This window comes from Protopterus annectens, chromosome 2.part1 (assembly GCF_019279795.1).
Source record: "Protopterus annectens isolate FY-2018-M chromosome 2.part1, PAN1.0, whole genome shotgun sequence".
Taxonomy (NCBI): Eukaryota; Metazoa; Chordata; order Ceratodontiformes; family Protopteridae; genus Protopterus; species Protopterus annectens.
Genome location: NC_056729.1, coordinates 918,492,502 through 918,516,363, shown reverse-complemented (window position 1 = coordinate 918,516,363; position 23,862 = coordinate 918,492,502).

The window sequence follows — 23,862 nt, the reverse complement described above, 5'->3', positions numbered from 1 at the left end:
TGTCACAGAGAGGGGTGATGTGCAGCTTTGCTGGACAGGAATGCATAGTATGGCAAGAGTATGTTAAGTGTATGGGACAGGGATGTTGTGATCCTTGTACTAGAAGGTGGATGTCCATGACGTTTGTGTTTATTTGGGATCAGGATGTGTTAAGTGTAGCATGTCCAACACATCTGGGTTGGACATGGCTTTATTCAGGGTAGGCTGCATGCTACATAGTGCAGCTAGGGATTGTGAAGGGCAGTGTAGGCCATCTACACATGGGCAATAACCCTTAAAGGAAATATGTGATCTTACATGAGTCACATGGGTGTTGAGTATGGCTGATCAGTTATCTCTATATTCCTGGATGGCACCCTGTCATGATTAGGGGTCCCACATATGACTATCTGTCTTTTGTGGTGATGTCAAAGGGAAGTACTGTCCAGCTGCATCCCATACACACAGTTGCCATTATGTTGACTGCTGCCTAGGTGGTAGTTAATGGGTACAGGGATTGTAACATAGGGGATGACAATGCAATACTTAGCTGTCAGATTGTGGCCATGCATCACACACCACACATCTGACACACTAAGGCCCTTCTATATGTTGAACGCAGTACACAATGAGTCAACTATTTCTCCTAGTTCATAGTCATTTGCAAACATCAATAGGCTGATACCTTCTGTGTTAGTCTATGTGGTATAGATAACAGAGGGGGAGTACCAGGAATGATCCCTGTATTACTGTGGCTGACACTGGTTTGATGTGTGTGTATTCATCAGACACCTTCTGTAGTGTGGGTTCTGCCAGCAGTCCAGTTACCAACCACTCCTGTGACATAGGAATATACACCTAGTTTACTGAGTGTAGCTGGAACACAGTATGGGTGATGGTGCCCTTCAACCTGGCAAGGTCATGATATGTAGTGCAAATCAGCCCCAATGTCATCTACATTTGTACCGAGTACATCAATTACATTGACCACGGTTCATGGCCGTACAGACCAGACTCAGCAGGGTAGTTGTGCACTATGTCCCATTATCAATGGTGTCTCCCCCTTTGTGGGGTGTGATAACTGTTGCTGTGCACCATTCAGTGTGTACACAGCCTGACATGGAGCTATGACTGAACATGATGTGTATGTGGATAGCTGAATGTTCTTACATTTGTGTAGGATACACCCTGGGATGTTGACAGGTCCCATGAAAGCTGTATGTATGGCTTTAGAGAGTGCAGCTTGTACCTGCATAGTCATTAGTACAGGAGCCCTGTAGTGTACATGGATATGTTACTAAGTGTACCTGTTGGGGGTGGGGGGGAGGTGGGAGTGGGTTTAGGCTCTCTGAGACCCTATCTGGATGAACGGGTGCTATTTCTGCAGGTGCAGTACCTCCTACGCCAAAGTGCTGTGCAGCATGGCAGGTCTTGTAGTTGCCATTATGATTAATGATGCAGCTATATAATACTCTGTGCTTGGCCTCATAATATGTGGCTGATTAGTTTCACAGTAGCTTTACGTGGTTTTATATGGTGTATCTGCATCTTACTGAGGCTGACCAGGGATCACCTACACTCATGTGTGTTCACTCTTGCAACAGTTACTACCTTCTGTGGTACAGTTTAAAGCATGGTACCACCAGTTTGCCTACTTGTTTGTTTTGGGTTGACTCCTGGTTCTGTTTCAATGGCATAATCACTGCACATATGTGACTGCTTAAGGTTCATTTGTGTAGGATTTAGCATGTGCACATGCATTGCCCATCTGCATGGGTGCCATGACACTCACCACTCTGCTGTTAGGAAACATAACATTGGCATTGGAGATTAACTATGTGTAGCATACTGTTAGCCCTGTTTGTGTGACTACTGTGATCCAGGTCAGTGGGGTCGATGGAATCCAACATGCATTGAGCGCAGGTGTTGGTACATGAGTCTTCCCAGTTCATAATGGAGTAGTTGAGAGTAGCCATTATTATGGTTATGTCTCACACCTAATCTTTCCTATTACAGCACATTATGACAGTTGGGAAGTCCGCGACTTGGTGGGTGATCTGTCTCAAGGTGCATTTTTAATTCCACTTTGGCACAAAGGTAGTTGCTCAGCATAATGCATCTGATGTTATGCAAGTGCAATTAGCATGGGGGTGTACATATCCTTCAGGAATATGGACACACCTGTGGCCCATGTGTTCCAATAAAGGATAATGGGCAAGAGGTGAGGTATGTGTTATAACATGGTCATGCAGGTGTGCTCTCCGGAGCATTGAAACATGTCTCAGCCATTGCACAGATATGTTCTCCATGTTAGGGATTGACATATGTGTGTCCATATAGTGTTTCTGATGTATCATTGTGTAGTGAGACCCGCAGTTTATTGCTTGGCTGTCCCTGTAACAGCAGTGGGCCCTCACTTGAACCATGCATGATGAAGGCACTATAGGGGAAGCATGAGCCCTAGGCAGTATCCAGATCCAGATTCCCAGGGGTGACAGGTGCAGGCCCTGTCTGGCAAAGCATCATGGTCTGTCAACCATGTTATCGCAGGATGACAGATACTGGATACCCTGTGACATGCACCACTACACTAGACAATTGTGGAATACAATTCTTTTGTCCCTGTACTGCAGTATCATTCTGGTCAATGGCAGAATGCTACCCAGGTCTTGGGACATAGCTGCATGGGCTACAAGACCTGACAGTTCCAACATGTGTTTCCATGCAGTCCAAGCTACTGCATCACAGGTCCTGCACAACAACATGGAATATGCCAGAGCCATGTGTATAGTTAAAAAGGTGGTCTGAGTGTATGAGTATGTGGCTAATCATGGCAGACAGGCAGCTGACAGTATGTATGCCCTCGTATAGGTCGGTGTGTAACATAATGCTAGAGTTTGCATTCACAAATGAGTACTGTTCGGCATGTCATGTGTTCAGAGCTGTGACACAATTATGCAAACTATGTCATACAGTTTGTGTATTTTGGTGTCTGTCTCTTCCTGCTTGGGGGGTCAGTTGTTTGGCCAGATACTTAGACGCGTGTGTGAATGTGTGTGATTTCTGGTAGTGTGTGTGGGTGTTCTTAATGTGTTTTGGTAAGGGTATGTGTTGGCTGTGTTGATAAGCTGCATGTGTTAACCTAAACCTCATGACTGTCCAGTCCATTCAAGGCTGTAGACTGGGCTGCCTTCCAGCTTACCCCTATAGCTGCATCCCAAACAATGTGTAGGGCATGACGTTAGGTGGGTCTGGCAGTGTACATGGCATAGACATTACATTCCCCCAGGATGGCCACATACACAAAGCTAACATTAGGAAACACCAGTAGCTGACTAGTGAACATGCCTGTATGAGCAGTCAGTACTACAAGTACCAAGTACTGTATTTAGTTTATGTATTGCCTATGAAGATGTTTTAGACAGTGATGCTCACATGTAAATATTTGTGTTATGGACGTGACAACACTGGCTATTACGGAAACATTGTAGCTACCTTTAGCAGCAATCCTCCTCTGAGGAACACATCACATCCTGTTAGTTGATTACAGATGATGCAAGTGTCTACAGGTCTGTTTCCTTCTCTGGGTATATACTCACATATCCACCAGGACCGTGAGCTATGTTGGGCACAGACACCAACTCTCCAAACGGAGTCATGTATCAATAGGATCTGATGCCACTATCAACATGATCAGGATATAATCAGATAGTGTGAGCCATCACCTATGATTCAGCTATTACACATGGGCAGCTGTCTCCTACATCTTACACTCCTACTGCAGATGATACACTGGAGTTAAAGATGATATGCAACCTGTTTCATTACCAGTGCTGTTGACTACCTTACATACAGTATGTGCAGGTGGCTGTTAGGTTGGCAGTCAGAGGCTGGGCTACACAAACCTGGCAGTTCAACCGATGTGTCTGTACTCTCAATATCCACTCTATGTAGGTGTGCACATAGCCATTTGGTTCAGCCCTGTAACAAGGGTCACTACACATTTGCATAACATGTACACATGCACAGCTGTTATTGCTTGAAAACGATAGCAGAGAGGTGGATATTACATGTGTTATGTGCATGGATAGTTTCCTGGCTCTTCCAATTATTTTTGCTATCATGCTGCTAACCTGTCAGATGAATACTAATGCTATGTATCCTGTCACTGAGAATTGTAATTGCCAATAGACATAACACTGTTTGCATAACATAACAGAACTGCTATGTAGAATAGAATACAGATCTGCCTAGAATACTGTACATTACACAGTTATTGGCACAATATCCTGCAATGCACACCATATTTGCATGGTAAGCCGACTTTTAACATGTTCATCTTACTTATACACCCATACATATGTCAATTGTTACAATATATCGACATATACTATCCCCTGTTATAGCACATACTTGTTGGACAAATCCTAACACTGACAGTGGCTGGGAGCAAATTGATGGGTTCCAAGCCCATATCATCCCTTGTGGTGCATGTGGAGTATGCCGTGTGACCTACAGCAGTCCACACATAGAATACTACAAGTATTACTACTGCTCAACAATACATCGCTACAAGATAGCTATTTCCACTATATGCACTGATTACACTGTAATTCTTACAGTACAGGTAGTACATACACAGACATACTACATGTTATATATACCGTCTTAGTAATCGGTGGTATTATTAACTAGTGTAATACTCATTTTTGGTTCGTCTTTCAGTGTTTTGCACTGTCCTACAGGTAGATACAGATGGTTTGAATGTGTGACAAGGCAACCTTTTATAGTTACAGATCAGTAACGTGCTATCCCGATGACCAATTGGTGTTCCTAAGTAGCTAATTACATGCACATCAGCTGTGCTGCTACTGCCTGAGCCAATACCATGGCTACAGTGGAGTATAACTGAGTACTCCACTTGGACGTTGTCCCTTTGCCTTACTTGTGAGGAAGACTGCATGGAAGTTTTGTTTGGAGTCTGTTGCAACAGCTGTATGGAGAGGAACAGTAATATATTGTGTGTAATGCCTAGAGGAGTTGGTCTAAATGTGAGTACTGCTGTTATATTTCTGAACATTGCTACTTGTGCAAGGTTTGTCTGTACCTAATACTTCTGCATATATTTCACTCTGGCCAGGTTGTGTGACCAGCTCAAGGCTGCATAGCTACATATAATGTTAGGGGGTTACAGTGTGCTTACCAGACATATTTAGTTTGGTGTTACTGTGTATCATACTGTGCTAATAATCAGTACTCGGCAAACCTTCCTGGTCTACGAACCTTTCAACCCACTGAAACGGGATTAGTTCATACAAACCCTGTTACATCAGCAGCTGTTTAATTGTATAACAGCAACTATTTCACATAGGGCCATGTTAGTGTGTCTGTGTCCAGGTATTTTAAGGTTTCAGCAGATGTTGTACAGTAGTTGCTTAAATTGGTTATGGTATGACAGTATGTATTGATGTAATTATTTCGGTTGTGGGTAGATGGTGGTAGCACATATAGGTGTGTAGGAACCCCTTTTATACAATGTCTATATGTGTGTGGGTGTTCTTTCCCTATGTGAACACCTATCCCTTAGTAGACTAATACTATGGTAATTGCAGGCTGATTCATTAAGGCACTATTAAATGCTTCCTGTATAGCATGCAGGTACTGTTAGTCCTTGAATCCTTTTGGCAATACATCAGAATGTAATAAAGATTTGCAAAATGAATGCAGTCTGTGTAATTCTGTCATGAATATTTCCAGTCATTGCAGTTGTGTTGGTGACTACGTCCATAGAACATATTTGTAATAATGTATTGGCATATGCTCTTCATATGTTATGTTCATATTGTTTGAGGGGGAACGGAATGTGTGATTGCTATGGTCCATGTTATACTCAGATATGACCACTTCGGATGCTGTCTACAGACATGTATGTATGTAATATGTATGTAATACAGAAGAGGTAATAAGAGATCTGGGGACCCAGGTAGATAGTAATCTCTCCTTTGACAATTATATTGCCAAAGTATTTAGGAAATCCTTCTATGTGGCCCATCTAATTACTAAAAGGTTCGCATCTAGAAATAAAGAGGTTATATTGCGCCTCTACTCGTCACTCATTAGACCCATCATAGAGTACAATGTCCCATTTGGGATGTACCTCACAAGACACTTCTAACAGCTGGAAAGACCACAAAAGTACCTTACCAAGAGGATTATTGGTCTCAAATATATTTCCTATGCAGCCCGACTGAAAAAAAACTTCGGCTGTACTCAGTGGCATATCTCTTACTCAAAGGTGATCTCTGCCTGAATTACAAAGCCATGTCCAACTCAGAATTGATGGACATGCTCCACCAAAAGAAATCCAAGTCACTGCGAGCCACGTGCTCTAGTGAGCTAAACCTCGTCACAACAATAAATAGAACATGCTGGAGGGATAGATTCCTGTCACAGAGACTCCCCATGCTTTGGAACAAAATTCCAAATTACATCAGGCAAAGCCCCTCACTAACACTCTTCAAGAGAAACCTTGACAAGTGGATGGCTAACAGAAAATACACTCCTGGGATCACTTCATTGGCTCTGCTTGACAGAGGATCAGTTAAATAATCAATGGGGCGGCGAAAGCCGACACACTCTGGCTAGGCTTATAAATGCCCTCGGGCAGATAGCCTAGTACCTACCTATGAACCTATGAACCTATAGTTTTATATATATATATATATATATATATATATATATGTGTGTGTGTGTGTGTGTGTGTGTGTGTGTGTGTATGTATATATATATATATATATATATATATATATATATATATATCTATATAGCTACATATATATGTAGACCTGTATATATCGACATGTCTCTTTGTATCTCTCTCTCTCTCTCTCTATATATATATATATATATATATATATATATATATATATACGATCATGCACCTTTAATTGGGTACATGGCAGGTTGTCCTATTTCAACACATTCCTCCCTTTTGTGTTTTAACCTGTCTGCATACACAACTGGGATAGGTACATCCCAGGTAGCTTAGCGTTAGGTTACTCTGAGGATGGAGTACATGGTTGCGGGTTCTACTTATGGAAGGTGTTATTATTTTACCTCTCAGAGTCGGCACTGGTAGGGAAAGTGTGAATAAAGCACATTCACACGGTTGTGAGCAGGTTTGCCCGTGGTCTGTGCGACGTTAAGCAAAGGTCAAACGTGTGAAGCCCTTCTCTGTTTACCATGTTTCAGTGCCGCTTACCATCGCGCAAACATGTGGAAACCCGCTTACAACTGCTTAAGAGTACTTTAATCCACCTGCATCCAAAAACCCTTATTCTGGCCCTTAAAATAATCTAACAGTCCTTGCAGGTGTTGAACCCGGGACCATGAACACCACAGTCACTGACTTTACCACTAAGGCATCTGAGATATGTACGAATGTTGTGGTGTTTAGAATATACATTGTACTACAGACATTCCTCACTACTGAAAACAAATGTGACAGTCAGTTGGTGTACATATGTCTGATACGTGTTAATGTTCATATATTTGTGAAAGTAGGTGTTGCAATGTGACATGACAGGGTGTATTATGAATGAGTAAGGTTCTTGCTTTGTGTCCTTTTTATATTGTCCCCATACTCCATGTGTGCCCCTCCAGTTCAATCATTGGACATCCGATCCAGGCCCTCCTTGATGCATGATTGCATTACCCATCATTCCTCCCCCACCCCAATCTTCACATACACAACAACTACCCCTTCTATGGTGAATTAGATTAATATTAATTGTTATAATACCAGAGCTGCATGCGTTTTGTGTACACTCCAATTCCTTTGGAGTGCTTCTGTGTCACGAAGTGTTTTCATAGATGTTTATATATATGGCTATTGATGTAACTGTATTATTTATATATATATATATATATATATATATATATATATATATATATATATATAAAAATATATATATATATATATATATATATATATATATATATATATATATATATATATATTTCGTATTAGTTTGCAACAGTAATGAATCTGTAGACTTGAATGCGCTGGTTCACAAACTACAGTACATTACAATGTACTGTACATATGTACACAAAGTCACTGTCCCATTTGTGAACATTACAGTGAAATGCATATGGTATAAGGTGTAGTCTCAAGCAGTGGTGGCTGGTGACTTCAAATTAAAGGAGGGCTGTAGGAGACAGCTGAATGGGTGGGGCCAATGGGACGGGGTGTGGCCAACCAGAAAGGGGTGGAGCTATGCTCAAAACCACAACAACTGGAACTTTAATTAAATATGCTGCCCTGGGTGCCAAACAGTCATTACAAGAGTCCAATCAAGACAAAATGAAGTGTAGAAGAAAAAATATTTCAATGCATTGGCTACATGACAACTTACTTAATATCCAGATGGAAACAGGTTGTGAGGCATGAAAAAATAAATTACTTTCTAAATACATTACTGGAATGCCAGTCAAAATCAAGTATAAAAAAACAAGCAACACTCAACTCAAACCACTACTCCTTGCACTGCAGTTCTAATTATAATTTATATTCAGCTTTATAAAATTACCAAGTAACATGCTGAAAGTAGCAATCTCTGTGATATCCCCACTTGTAAAAATGTTTCTTATCCAGAAAAGACCTGCTGCCTGACACAACTATCTATGTGTTTCATGGGGAAGACATGATCAAAGTAAAAAATGAACAGCAAACAAGAAACAAGCTCAAGATAAATTGCTTAAAGGATTCCTGCACAAGTTATTGATCACACATGATAGATTGGCATTCTGTTTAGTTTACGGGTAAAGCCTGCAAAGATGACTGCAAGTCTCCAACAAAAGATGATTGCAAGTCTCAAACAAATGTAATGAGCTTCTGAAAATATTGTAATCCTGTCCTTTTATTACAAATACTGTCATATGCATTTTAATACCCAAGGCTTATACATTATCTAGTTATGTAAATATTCTCTGCATGGCAACAACGAAAAGGCTTTCAATGCTGGTAATTCTTTAACAGTATGCTTATTAAAGCTTACTTGCATCTTACAATCTCCGACAAGCTTACCTGATGGTCATTAAATCATTGCTACATAAATAGAGCAACAGGGCACTGTGACAGCATGCATTTCCTGAATAATAAGAAGCATAAATCAACAGTATAAAAATATGACAGAAAACCAGAACATTCTGCAAAATCAAGGACAGATGAAAAGCCACGGTCATACTTGTGGTCTACCTTGGATGGGGGAATACTCTGCACACTTACACTGCATAACTGCTCCTTGCCTTCCTTGGACACATCCAGAGCCACTACAATGGGGAGTGGGGTGCAACAAGTATGTCACAATTTGAAATGTCTCTGGCTGACGGTGATGGCTCTGACACTCATACCTCTCAACTTCAGAGCAAGAAATCTGGACAAAGCCATACATAGAACTAGAAGTGGGACACAGGCCCAAAAATAAGGACAATATTTAAATATTGCTCTTATTAACTTAGATAATAGAACAGTAGTAGGTCTTGCATTAGTACGAATTTTCTGAAGGGTATGAAATCTGAAACTCAAATGTCTGCCATTATTTTCTAACTTCAATCTTTAATGATTTTCCACTAATTTGCTAGAAAACCTCAATTTTATGAAAAACAGACCAAAAATGTGATGCAAAAATATAAAGTTGCCACACAATACAGCTGGGAACCTGTCAAAAAAGGGACACCTTTTTAATATTAACACTGTTAACTTGAGTAGCTAACAAAATAAGAGCATCTACATGCATTTCTGAAATAAAAGTAATTGATAACTCTGATCATTACAGTTATATATAATTGTTAACCATCCACGTTTTCTTCCAAAATTGCCATTTTGAGGAGGGATTATTAGGGGAGAGCAACATTTTGAGCCAAAATTGGGGACAATTGAGAGGTTTGGATATTCCTAATTCTACCAAGTGATTTGCACTTACCTCTCAACCTCTTAATGCAGGAAATATGGACAAGGGCAAATATATTGGGGGAACATACAAACACTACTAAAAATTGCTCTTGTATAAGCTTAAGACAGTTGATAGAATAACAGGTCTTGCATTAGCATGCATTTTTCTGAAGGTTATGACATCTGAAACTCAATGTCTTATGACGTCTGAAACTCAATGTCTGTCATTTAGTGACTTCATTCCTAAATGATTTGCTAGAAAACCACAAATTTTATGAGGAATATACCAAAAATAAGAAGCAAATATCTATTCATTCTGCAAAAATATGGACAACTGAGAGGTATAATTCAACCAGGGCTGTCTGAGTTTGCTACCCTCCCCCCCTCACAAAATCATGGTCAAATGGAGCCTCCCCCCTGCAGCCATTCCAATGTCCCATTCCTTGGTTATTTTGCCCCATTTACCATAAACACTGCAATGTGCATACTGCTTTACTTCTGTGATGATTTAGATTTCATTTGAAAGTTTTATTTTGCATTTTACAGCACAAACCCTAGTAGATATCTATTAAACAAAGCAATGCAGTCTCACAATGAAAATAGACTTAGCATTAAAACTTCTCTGCCCTTGAAACTCACATGTATTGAAACAGCATTGAAACCCACATTCAATGAAAATACATTTTGCCAGTGGCAGATAAAGATTAATTTTGGGCTGTTTTCAAAATCATAGGCCCCTTGAACATGAAACATACACATGTTCTTTGATACATCTTCCTGACTGTCTTCATCTTTCAGCTTTTTCCCGGTAAGGGGTCGCCACAGTGGGACTCCAGTCCACTAATGATTGGCAGTAGATTTTTACAAAACGCCAGCTCGATGCCCAACCTTCAATAAATGGCACACCCATTTACACACGCATGTCTTTCAAAAGTTACCCAACCGTGGGGAGGACATGCAGACTCCACACAGAAGGCACTCCCAAGCCAAGCTGAAAATCAAACGGGAGAACCTCTTGCTGTGAGGTAACAACGCTACTGCTGTACCACCGCAGAATAATACACCTTCCTGACTGTATTACATTATATTCCTTGTACAATACAGTACAGTTGTTAGAGGGCATTTTAAATTTATTGTTTTTACATTTTTCCAGTAAACAATGAAACAAAATGCGTGCACCAATGACAAAACTGCCCAATTCAGAACCTTCTATAGTCCACCAGTATCAGTAAATATGCACAATCTCTGAAGTAAAATCTCCATTAAAGAAATCTGTAACTAATAAAGAGGTTGCTGCTAGCAAACAACTTTATATGTCATTGTTTCATCTACAAATAAAGTGCCTGTTGCCCTTGAAGAATAAATTGCCTATGTTGCATGCTTTAACAAAATGATAAGCTAGTAGTACCACAATAGGGAATGGATGGCAAACTGATAACAGGTTCATAGTTACTAGGTATCTTTGCCAAAAAGGGACTGCAGCATCCACCTCCTTTACAACACAGTACAGTATCAGCAATGCACCTATCTACTGTGGGAGTAGAACCCACAGCCTTCTGCATCAAAAGCAAGTACACTACCTGTTGTGCTATTAATAACGCAAGCAGACTTAGCGTAAGCAGCACTAAACTTTTGTTCCCCTGCAGCTCTCAGCTCCTTGCAAAATCTACTCGACACTCAGCTCTATCTCTGAACTTTGCAGCACAAGAAATCTGGAAAAAGCCAAAATGTATGGGGGGAGGGGGGCAAAAGCCCAAAAACCAGGGACACATTTTAAACTTTGCTTGTATAATGTTGGAAAGTTGCTAGAATAAAATGCTGTGTTACCACCGTACATTTCACTGCCACGTCTTGAACCCAGGGGACCCTGTGCAAAACAGTCAGAGAAACATACCACTATGCCAAATCAGCTGAAACAGAGGAAGACAAACTTAAATGGCTACCATTTAGTGAATTCAGTTCTCACCATAGCTGTCTACCTCTTAGCAAAAACACCTGAAAAAAGCCAATAATGTGTTAATACAGCTGCCAAACATATTCAGTGAATTCAGTTCTCACCATAGCTCTCAACCTCTTAGCAAAAAACATGTGGACAAAGCCAATAATGGGGGGAATACAGCCCCCAAACATTCAGTGAATTCAGTTCTCACCATAGCTCTCACCCTTAGCACAAAATTCCTGGATGAGACCAATAATGGGGGAATACAGTCCCAAAAATATGGGCAAATTTCAAATATCCATGTTATAAACTTAGACAATTGCTAGAATAAAAGGTTTTGTATTACCATGTACTTTCTGAAGAATATGAAGTCTGAAATTCAAATGCCTGTTATTTTTAAACATTTGTTAACCAGGAAACTAGTCTAACTTGGAACAAAACAAAGCCAATTTTCAGCAGAGCAGGGAGAAACACTCCAGACACATCTTTGTAAGGGATGGGAGGACATGCAGACTCCACACAGAAGGCACCCCAGCCAAGAATCAAACCAGAGAACCTGTAACTGTCAGGCAACAATACTACCAGTGCACCACTGCACTACAAACCTTTGCAAGGAAAAATGAAGATACAGAAATCACAGATTTTATGAGGAACAGAACAAATATGAGGCACAAATCTGCAATTTTTTTACAAATAGTGGTGGGTAGGGAATTCAGGTCCTCGCCACCTGCATCCAAGGTACAGGGTTCATGCCTGAGTATCTCTAACCACCACTATGAGTTAACAGGGGCATTTCACACACACACACACACACACACACACACACACACACACACACACACACACACACACACACACACACACACACACACACACACATGTCAATGTCCGGAAACTTGAAGCAGCAAACCTCCAAACCCGCGCTCAACTTCAAAGCTTCCCTGCAAGAGCTTAAAACTCAACTTACCTCTCTCCTGATTGGTCCTGCGCTCGAATCTCTGTGAGAACTTAACCTCACCTCTCTCCTGATTGGTCATGTCTGTGGATCAAGCAGTCCGGAGCTCCTCTGTTCTGTGTGGTCATCTACTGCACAGATTCCTGGGCATCTGCGGGGCAGAAAATACCTTCCCTGTATCTGGAATGCTGACTCAGGCAGTCAGTGTTCGTACAGATTCCTGGGCATTAGTGGGGGCAGTCTGAGTGTGTCTGCACATGCGCGGAAGTTCCGGTACTTGTAAAAAATAAATTTTGTTTTTAATTTTATGTTTCAGATTTTTTATTTCTTTTGTTTCTAGGTGGGAGGGCTGCAGTCCTGCAGTCCTATAGCATGAGCCACCCCTGGTCTCAAGACCATGAAACATGTGTACACCTCAGTTGGCTTAGTGGTACATCCCATGACTATAGTGTGTATGGTCCAAGGTTTGACACCTGCGATGCTTTATGAAGGATTTTTACTGCAGAATAAGACTCATTTCAGCAGTTGTAAGCATGTTTAAAAGTGTTTGTGTGACATTATAGCAGCGGTTAAACACAGTTAAAAAAACTTTGTAACGTATAACCTGTGCGCGCAAAGATGGCCATATCCACTAACTACTCCGGATATATACATGTCAGTGACGTAACATCTCACTATGTGCTGACATAACATTTCATTCTCTGTTGACTGTACTCTCTTGCACACATGGGTTTATATGGGTGATTCGAATGTTTATTATATAGACAGTTACTACCTATATATGCAAGCTGTGGTTAAGGTATACTTTTGCACATGATAAACATCCCTGCCTTTATCGGGATTTTTAACCTTGAATGCACAGATACTATGCAGATGCTGTAACCATTACACTGTTGACATTAACGTTGCTTCCGCCTAATTCCTATTTAGATGATTTCTATGTGTAAACTAGGCTAAGCAAAGGGCGGGAGCCCCCAATCTCACTGAGCTTCACATACTCTTGAAATAACAACATATAACAAATGTACTGTGAGACAATACATTACATTCCTAACTACATTAGGCATAGTCCCTCAATGACACACTTCTAGGGAAACCTTGTTGTGTGAATGGGTAACAGACTATACACCCCTGGGATCATGTGTCATAGAACCATACAGCCAGGGGGTGGAGGAGCCTGTCCAGTTTGATAGCTGCAAGACCTGTTGGGGGAATTGAATGGTGTTGAATTACCACATTAACATGTCCTCTTTAGATCACTAAGTGCCCCTATCACCATCCACAACTCCAGTCTTCAACAGCTTCCAGCAACTCTGCCTAGAATTGCTTCATTGGCTATGCTTGACAGAGGCTCAGTTACTTCATCAATGGTGCAGGGAAGGCCAACACACTGTTGCTATGCTTTTAATTGCCCTTGGGCAGATAGGTAGTAGGCTATCTGTGAACCTCTAACGTGCAGGCCATCACAGCCATAATATGTGAATAAACAGACCTTCAGATCACAATATACAATGTGAACTCACCATGTAGTCAGGAAACAGTTGAGTACAGCAAGAACATACAAAACATTGATACTTAGTCACCCCAAAAGCCTATCTTGGAAACTAGAAGACTTGTATAAGATTAAGGCTTTCTATTGCTTACCAGTAAGTTACCTACAGAGGAGATGAAAAACAAACACAGATGAGGAACATGCATGCAATGATACCATACCGGCCTATGTGTCAGCCTTACGCTTTGCAATACCGGCCAAGGCTATTGGTGCCCCATGGTGCCTTATTTAGGAGAGTCTTGAAGGTGAATACCAGCTCTGTGAACAGCACAATAGCAGATTCAAGAGGATTATGCTACTCAACACCAAGGATTGTGATCACAACATGCATGCACTCACGGCACTCCTCAGGATGGACAACATCAACATCTGTGCATTAACTGAAATCTATCTTAAGGCTCCTGAGAGCACACCAGCACTACCAGACTACCACCCATACCACACATTTCGGCCACAGAACATGGACTGACAGACATGGAGGGGCTGTATCCATATTCATCAGGGATACCTACACCTCCAGGTTAGTGGGGCAGCATGATACCTCTGTGATCATCTATGTGCAGTTAACATTAGCCACAACTGCAATGTGTAATGTGGCCTGCTACAGATCACCCTCCATGACTCAGGACCTCCACTCCACCTACCCAGAGACAGTGGAGAACACGACTGTCCTAATGCCCACCCTGGCATTGGTCGATGTCAACTACCATACCATTAACTGGGAAACGTACCCCGGTACTCACTTCCAGGACCAGCGCTTCCTGGAATGTATCACCTGATATTCCCTGTATCAGGTGGTAACCTCCCTAACGTGGGGTGGAAACTCCTAGATGTGGTCATCACCAACACAGGCAACAGGTGCAACACAGCGGAGGTTAACCGGTCACTGGTTAGATCTGATCATGAACTATTCACTGTTTCCACACCCTAGCATCTCCTCCACCCACAGATACCACAGTGTATACCTTTCCTACAGCTAAATTTACACTACTAGTGACAGGGGTGGGGGGTTTCACAGCCCCCACGCTAGGGGGAAACACTGCTCAAGATACAAACAGATTTACAAATGCAGTCTATAAGCACCTACATGGATGTATGGATCGTGCCATCACTGGTAAACCAAGACTCACTCCTCCAAGACAAGGACACTGGTCTGGTGGACCTCTGCAATAAACAGGCTATGCTACAGAAGTAGGACAGTGTTCCAGACACACAGCAAATCCCACGAAGGGCAGAAGGGCAGACATCCATGACCACTATTAGTATGATACATAGGTCCCTCATGATATCATCCAAGGCTAACATCAGCAGGAGAATATGCACGGATTCGAAAGATAACCACAAAGCCTTCTTTGGCTATGTCAAGGATCTACATGGTGACACACAGGTTTGCACTGTGCCGGTGAAATATAGCACAAAATATGCTGGCCCTACTGATATCACCAACATCCTTGCAGAGACATTCGGTGCATACTTCACTCCCTAAAGAGCCCACAACACTACCCGAAAGGTACAGTATCCCACCCATCAGAGACACACAGGTGGAAATGGCCCTGTCTAACAGCAGATCACAGCATCAATGGAGGCAGATGTTAACCGAGACTGCATCTTGCAAACTGTACAAGACAACCAGCCCCCCCACCTAATTAAGCATTCCTACCTCAGCCTCTCCACAGGCTACATGCCTATACAATGGCACATGGCAATGGTTATTCCACTCCATCAAGGTGAAATCACAACTGACCATGGTAACTACCACCCCATAAGCCTGACTAGCCTTGTCTGCAATGGTATAGTTCGCATCCTCATGGCACTCATTACCAATGACATTGCTAACCTTCAAACACGTGATCCAACCCAGGTCAGCTTGGTTGAGTGCAGTTCATGCCTACTGGACCTTTTTGACATCTTACATACAGTCACCAAGACTTTAGATGATGGGGGAGGTGGTTCACACATACTACCTGGACCTCACCAAGGCTTTTGACACCATACCCCACTCAGGTATTATTGATAAACACACCAGCCTGTACATTCACCCTTACACACAGAACCCACATGGTACGACTAGCGGCCTCCAGGTCCAACTCTTGAACAGTCACGACTGGTGTCCCACAGGACTCAAGTCCTGGGAGCCCTACTGTTTGGCATATATGTCTCAGATGTACAGGCAAACACAGGTGGACTATGGCAGACCATGTTTGGCAATGACTGCAAACTGGGAGCCATGATTGATAGTCCAGCTGACACAGACATCCCTCAAGGGGCCTCACAGACAACATCACAGGGTGCCAATGACATGGCCTCCAGCCAAGTGCCACTAACTGCATGGTCATTCCATTGTGGAATTGGCACCCACATATTAACACATGAGCAGCAGCCACCTTAATACAGACGAGGGAATGGGGTATCTGGGGACTAAGGCAGACAGTGATCTCCCCTTTGAAAATCATATCTCCACAGTAGTTAGGACATCCTTCTATGTATGCCATCTGATTATTAAAGGATTCCCATCTAGACATACTGGGGTTATTGTGCCCCTTTACTCATCACTCATCAGTCCCATCATAGGGTATAATAACTTATGTGGGATATACCTCAGAGGACATGTCCAACAGCTGGGGGGTCCACGAATGTACCTCATCAAGGGGAATACTGACCTCCAACATATGGCCTAAGCAGCCGGACTGAATAAACTCCTGCTTTACTCAGTGGCATCTCGTTTACCCAGAGATGATCTCTGCTGGCCAACACAGCCATGTCAAGCTCAGGCTTGATGGATATGCTCCATGTATGGGAATCCATGTCACAGTGAGCCACACACTGTAGTGAACTGACCGTGCCACAAAAATAACTGGAAGATGCTGGAGGGACAGCTTCCTGTCACAGAAACTCCCCATACTTTGGACCAACATCCCTAACTACATTATACAGAGCCCCTCACTAATACTCTGCAAGAGAAACCTTGAAGGGTGGATGGGGAGCAGTAGATGCACCCCAGGGATCCCACCATTGGCTCAGCTCCACAGAGGGATGGTTAATGAATCAATGGGTTGGCAAAAGTCGACATATTTTGGCTGGCCTTATGGATGGCCTCTGGCAGTTGGCCAAGTACCTACCTATGGATCTATACAGACAGTATCTGCATATGCTGATAGCTTAATTTACTGTTCAGGTGTTGACTTACCTTGTGCCAATGGCTGTTGTGTGTGCAATAGTTGAGGGCTGCCTATGTTGGATGCACACAGTAGACTGCCTATGCGTGACAATTTACAGGTAGTCTTGTGTGTGTGCCATCCATTTTTACTGTGTGTGCAGGTGGAGAAAGGTGTCAGTCCCTAGGTGCCTACACTGTCAGTGTGTGTGCTATACATTTCCTCTTTGCCAAGGCATGGGCATACTGGGCACACCTCTATCTGCCTACTGGGGCTGCCTCAGGGTGTTCATGGTCTGAGTACCTCTGTGTCTGTGGGGCCCTAGGCAATGATGGTGGGTTGTGAGGGCCTTCACCATTCTGTCCCTGCTGCAGCTGTTTCCGCAGGACCATATTGTGTAGCATGGCACACACTATGAAGATGTGGGCACATGTGTCTGTAGAGTAATGCAAGGCTCCACCAGATATGTCCAAGCAACAGAACCATGATTTCAGCATCCCAAACACATGCTCTATGATGATTCTGGTTTGTATGTGTGCCTCATTATGGCGTTCCTGCATGGCCGTGTGTGCATTTCTGATGGGAGTCATCATCCACAGTTCCAGTGCATAGCCAACATCCCCCACCATTTGGGATGTCCCCTCTGGCAAATAACCGATACAGCTGTGAGGCATGCCAGATGTGGGAGTCGTGATAGCTTCCAGGGCTGCCAGCACACACATCCATGATAATGTCCTGGGCATTGCACACGACCTGGCAGTTGATGGAGGGGTATCCCTTGCTGTTTATGTAGCGCCTACCCTGCTCACTGGGTGGTGACTTGATGTGTATGTGCGTGCAGTCTATTGCACCCAGTACCTCCAGGTATTCTGCCACACGGTGGAAGAGACGCATATTGCTGGCCAACTCCTCCTGCATTCGGGGGAAGTATATGTGCTCATTGGCATGTGGTAACATGGCATCCAGGAAATGGTGTAGTACCCTGGATGCTGATGCCTGTGAGATACCCATGATATCCCCAGTTGGTATTTGAAAGGTACCTGTAGCTAGTATTCTCAGGCTTACACATACCTTTGTATCCACTGGGATAGGTTCCCCTCTGTTTGTTCTGGCTCTGAGGCATGGCTGGCACAGTTCCACAAGTTGCTGTAGGGTGTCCCTGTCCACCCTGTAATGCTCTGCTATCTCCAGATCACGTAGCCCCTGGTAGGTTACCCTGGGTCTGAACACTCTCCTCCTCCTCTGGTGCCTGCAGTGGTCATGTGCATCATCCTCTACACCACCTTCAGTCTCCAACACATGCTGGTGGATCAAAGCTATGACAGCCCCTAACATGTACATAATAAAAGTTCCCCATCTGTATACACCACTGGTGCAGAGTGTATTGGAATACACAAATGTGTGTGAGGTGCTTTCACACTTTATAGTATTGTTCTATGGATGCTGCCAATGTAAGTGTGTCTTAATTATGGGTTTTGCAATGAGTACTGTGAGTGTGGGGCCTTTACTGTGGAGATCTTCTTGCCTGCCTTGATCAATCTGTTGCCCTTCAATTCACTTTTAGACCTGGATCCCCTCCCATTATCAGGCATGCATCAACCTGCTGTCTTTCTTGTTTTGTACTTCCCCTACCCAGTCATGGCAAAATGTACCTTGTAGCTGATATACTCCATATTGCCTTTGTTCTGCTTTGACACTTTGCTGTTTTCTTTGCAGTACAGCCCCTCCCCTTCCCTGTTCTGCAGGTAGCTGCTTACAGCCTTGTTAGCTGTTGTCAATGGCCCACTGTAGGCTCCTAGGTGTTAATTAGTCATTTGTACTCCAGTTTCACTGCTGCAGCATTTCCTTATTTCCTTCCTATATCCTTCCTGTTTCAGCTGCAGTGCACATCGCGCATACCCATTTACTGGGTTTACGCGTGTTTTTATCTTCGTTCACATGCATACTCGGTTACTTTGTGTACTCTCAGCTAAGCATAGCTATGGGCAATCCGAAAGACCCCCTATCCTGCAGCTTTGCCTAGCTAGGGGCAGACTGGTTTAGCAATGCTCCAATGTGCTTTCAGCAATGACAACACACCCCTCTCTTGATGTCATCTTTATCTCAAGGGCTCACCTCAGTGTTATAATGCTACGCTGTGAGGTGCATCCTTACATCAGCGGGGAATCTGTGATTCACTATTACTCCTCTCATTAGCATGGCATTACCTACTAATTTCTAGCTACTACGCATAACACTGTCACTGCCCCTTAGCAACCCTTGTGCCATGAGTATGGTGTAGCATGCCTCCCATTGACTATTATGGGGAAATCGTGATATGTGTTTCATTGTGGTTTTATTCTATATTTTCATATATTCCTTGTTATCTCTTTTTTGCACCGCTGCCCTGCACTTCCATGTTGCGATAGTGCGACTATATATATTAAATGTTCGTTTTATATTTTGTACATGTTTTTTATGCCAATGGCTATATATCTAGACATTGGCATATATTAACAATATAACACATGTGCTTGGTCGGCTGTCATGGCTCCGATTTTATGTTTGCAAAAATGTAAACCATTTTCTACGATTTACATTTCTGCATGCTTACACTATGCCTGCACCACTTCCTGAATCGCTACATACCTTCATTTGCATGCTACACTGCTGCACATGGGGTAATTAGCATACAAGGCTCAGGAACTGTACGGGCGTAGCATACGCAGGTAGTGCACTTGGGAACAGCTCGTACCTGAATCGCTTGGCATCCATCTTTGGTGTTAGAATGCCAATGCTACGCCTGCACCTGGCGCAAGCTTCATGAATCCCGGTCAGTGATTAGACATACAGTAAGGGACTTTTTAGAACAGAGATAGATGATGATATCTGAAAGATTACAGATTATGGAAGATTGTGCAGTAGAAACTGTTTTTTTTTTTGTTTGGATTTGGTTAGAGACAAAAGATAAAGAAGATGTTATTAAAATATGTAAAGGTTTAAAAAGATTAAATGAGAATGGGAAGGAAATGGGAAGAGCATATTAGTATGAGACAATTCTATAAAAACTAGAAGGGTGTTTTTTAAGAATAAATATAAACATGTTATATAACTTATCAAATGAGTAAGAAGTAAAGAAGTAAATCAGTATAGTATGGTAAGTGAAAAAGCATTTGATAATCTAGAAGAAAATAATTATAAGTATTTTACTAATGAAAAAGAGGTCTGCATCTGTTTTCTCTCACTGGCTCGGTTTGCTTCCAATCATTTGTTATGCAAGCAGGAAACTTTCATTCTTAAATCAATACTGAGATAGACATCTATAGCTGACCCTAGGGCTTTATGGATGAAGTATTTAAGATGATACTCTGAAGATGGTTTAGAGGTTAGCTAATGTATTGGTATTTAGTGGAAAGACAGAACATGCCTTTTGGTATTCCTGGTTGTTACTAGTACTGGTCTCACAAGAGCTTCACATGGCTAGGAATCAATCCCCCGGATTTACTAATCTTCGGTGCAGGACTAGCTTAGTCCTGCACGGAAGCATCCATTTAGGAGCAGGATGGCAGTGCGCCATGCATATTAATGAGGCTCGCTGCGTGAGCTCCTAATCTTACATGGAGAGTGTAATAGTGCAGGGGGCTTGTCTGAGAGCAGAGCTCTCAGAATATACACGCCCCCGCAATGCAGAACAGCAGAAAGACCTAAGAAATGAGCGAGAACATTTCCCCCTCATGTATAACAGCAAGTAAATACAAATAAAATGAACAAACCCTTTTTTTTATTATTAAAAATCTGATTAAAGCTAACAGTAGGTATGCGGGTGTGCCCATCACTTAGCTACGGTTAATGCAGCTTAAATGGCTGAAGAGGATAACAAGGAAGATATATGCAAATGAAGCAGTATAGCAAAAGTGTAGCGAGCAGAGTATTAGCCTTACGAGCAGGCATTCCTGGTTTGAGTCCCACTGCAGCGCTTTCCATGTAAAATCAGTTTAAGAACATTTTCTTGCTGTATAACCTACTAAATAACATTTAATTGTGAACTGGAGTACTGCATTAAATGCACATATGAGGTGTCAGTGTCATAATGTTGGAAAGCCCCCAGATAAGCACATGTGCCCCATACAGTATATGTACACAGGAATCATGGATACAAATGGAAGGTAAAATGTGTAATGAATGACAACTCCATACAGCTTCCAAATCCCCCTCTTTCCCAAGAACCATTACATATAACTGTCTAAATCAGTGCAATTGTAAGCAGGAGTAAGCACCAGTAAGCAACAGTGAGCACCAATAAGCAGTAGTAAGCATATGTAAGCTCTAGTAAGTGGGTTTAAGCCAGTTTGCATGGGGTAAGCAATGCACACACAGGTTAAGCAATTTAGAAGCTGACTCTCTGTAAGCATATTTAACTGGAGGTTAGCATTGCTTACCCTCACGCGAACCCACACAAACCCGCTTACAACTGCTCAAAAGTGCCTTCATCACTCTGCATCCAATGGCCCTTGTTCTGCCCAGCAACAAACTAAACAGCCTTGCAGGTCTTGAACTCAGAACCCTATAGTCTATAGTCACAGTAGTTAACCACCAAGCCATCACAACAGTACAGAAGAATGAGGTATCACCAAACAAGTCCTCACTATAGTACAATCAAACTGAACCTGTGAAAATAATCTGTATATAGTCATATGTTCCATAACCAACTACATAACATAAATATGTGAACTGGAGTACAACAGTAATCCCAGAAGTGAGGTGTAATTGTAATAGGGTGTTGAAGTCCCCAATAAAACACAAGGACCCCATACAGTGTACATAAACATGAATCATGGATACCAGGCATACATATAATATGTAATAAATAAGAAATCAATGCCAAAAAATATATAATGCAAAGTCTAATGTAAGCAAAGCTAAGCATTGCACAGGCTAGCTTAGGAGGTGTAAGCAATGTGTAGACTAGCTAACTCAGTGTGCTCAGTGGTATACCCCTTTAAACAATGCCAACCTTAGGTAAGCAGGTTTACCCACAGCTTAGCCTTTTCAAAACTGGCCAATCATGGACAAGGGCAGGAAATCAGCCCTACTTAAACCCAATAGGTGGGAATACATCTCATAACTGGTTGTAGCTTCCCCTTACAGGCAACATGTCAGGAAGGGGAGAAGGTGTGGCTTTCGGGTGCAATGCTGGTGCATCCAGAAGTCCAGAGTCATGGCAGGACTCCTTGTCAAAGACCATTAGCAGAGACTGCTGCAGGGCCAGTACCAGGGTTCCCAATATAAGGCAGAAGCCTGGGACCATCTTGCCCTTGACCTCACCAGTGCCACTGGCATACCCCAAACTGGTGAGCAGGTCAGGCATCACTATGCCGACCTGAAGTGGTGTAAGAGGGACCTCTTGGACCAGTGGATCCAAGAGGCTAGAATGGCAGGGGATGTCCCAGCTGTATGTATCACCCCACTATGTGTGTAATAATTGCCAGCTCATGTATATCATGGATAGGTATGGCTAAATATTCCTCTTACATCCCCCACAGCTGCAATGGAGTGGGCCACGAACCAGGAGGCCCATGTAAGTCACCTGGCGAGGTTGTGACACGAGGCAGGTCTATAATACTCATGCATTTACTGTCATAGGAAATAAAACTAAAAGTATTAGTAAATTAATTGCCTGTATAAAACATGTATTGTTCAAGGCAAGTACTGCATACACTGGAGAATATGGCAGGAGGAGTCTCATATAGTTTGTATGTAAATAAAGCGTAATAGCCTGACAATAAAGTTCTAACTGCTGGACTGCACGTGTATACTCTGGTATCATATGGTAATGTAGATTTGCAATCACGTAATAGTACTGTTGTATTAAGCACTGTTACCCACACTGTGCACCATAAATAGAATGTGTAGGAATGCCTGTATATGACTGGTGTAATCCCCAGAGGCCATTTAGTACAAATGAGAGACACAGAGACAGAAAGAAGGGAAATGATAGACAGCAAAACCTGAATAGCACATGCAACTGAGATATGAACTGTTGTATTTTTAGCACACACAGCCATGGTTCGAATCCTGGCAGTGGGAGTAGTCTGCATACAGAATCATACCCCACAACTGTACAGATATGTCCAGTAAAGTGGCCCATATCTGGTGCCTATCAACCTGTCTCCCTGTGAAATCAGTGGGCTGATCCCAGACGTATAGGCAGCAAACAGGAAATAGAACTGATTGACACACATCTATGAGAACAAAGCTGGCTCACTAGCAACTCCCCAAAATCTTACGAGAGTAAGATGCCACGCATGTCCCATTTACACCCCCATGTTGTCAAGCTGTGGCCGGAGT